The 272-nt window shown below is 61.4% G+C and overlaps 2 protein-coding genes across 4 annotated transcripts in view; one reads left to right on the top strand and one right to left on the bottom strand.

Annotated features, from left to right (window-relative positions):
• The window catches only part of ASF1A (anti-silencing function 1A histone chaperone), a 17,605-nt gene extending 17,340 nt beyond the window's left edge, over nucleotides 1–265 (bottom strand). For all 3 annotated transcript variants that reach the window (XR_004842810.1, XM_035900708.1, XM_009645231.2), the window contains exon 1: nucleotides 6–265. The gene's annotated coding sequence lies outside the window, so the exon portion shown is untranslated. The remainder of the gene's footprint in view (nucleotides 1–5) is intronic.
• The window catches only part of MCM9 (minichromosome maintenance 9 homologous recombination repair factor), a 45,647-nt gene that overhangs the window by 28,992 nt on the left and 16,383 nt on the right, over nucleotides 1–272 (top strand). The gene's annotated exons all lie outside the window — the stretch shown is intronic.

Genomic DNA, 272 nt, shown 5'->3' with positions numbered 1-272 from the left:
GAAGAGCGTGCTAACGCAGCACAATAAAGTCCAGTGTGTTGGGTCTTCGCGACGCACGCACCCCCGTGCCGGTGCCCGAGCGAGGCTGCAGAGCTGCGACTTGCAGAAACTTTTTCTTCCCCCTTTTATTTACACCAGGAACACTCCACACTGTTTGCAGCTTTCCTATTTCACTAAACTACAGCCCATTCTGCCCTGCTCGCCGCCAGCGCCCGCCCGGATTGGCCGCACGCCGGGCTAGGGCCCTCCTCCCCGCGCACGGCGGACGAGCG

This window comes from Egretta garzetta, unplaced genomic scaffold, assembly GCF_000687185.1.
Source record: "Egretta garzetta isolate BGI_Z169 unplaced genomic scaffold, ASM68718v1 scaffold18, whole genome shotgun sequence".
NCBI lineage: Eukaryota > Metazoa > Chordata > Aves > Pelecaniformes > Ardeidae > Egretta > Egretta garzetta.
The sequence above is the reverse complement of the archived record's forward strand: the minus strand, read 5'-3'. Positions and strand labels throughout refer to the sequence as shown.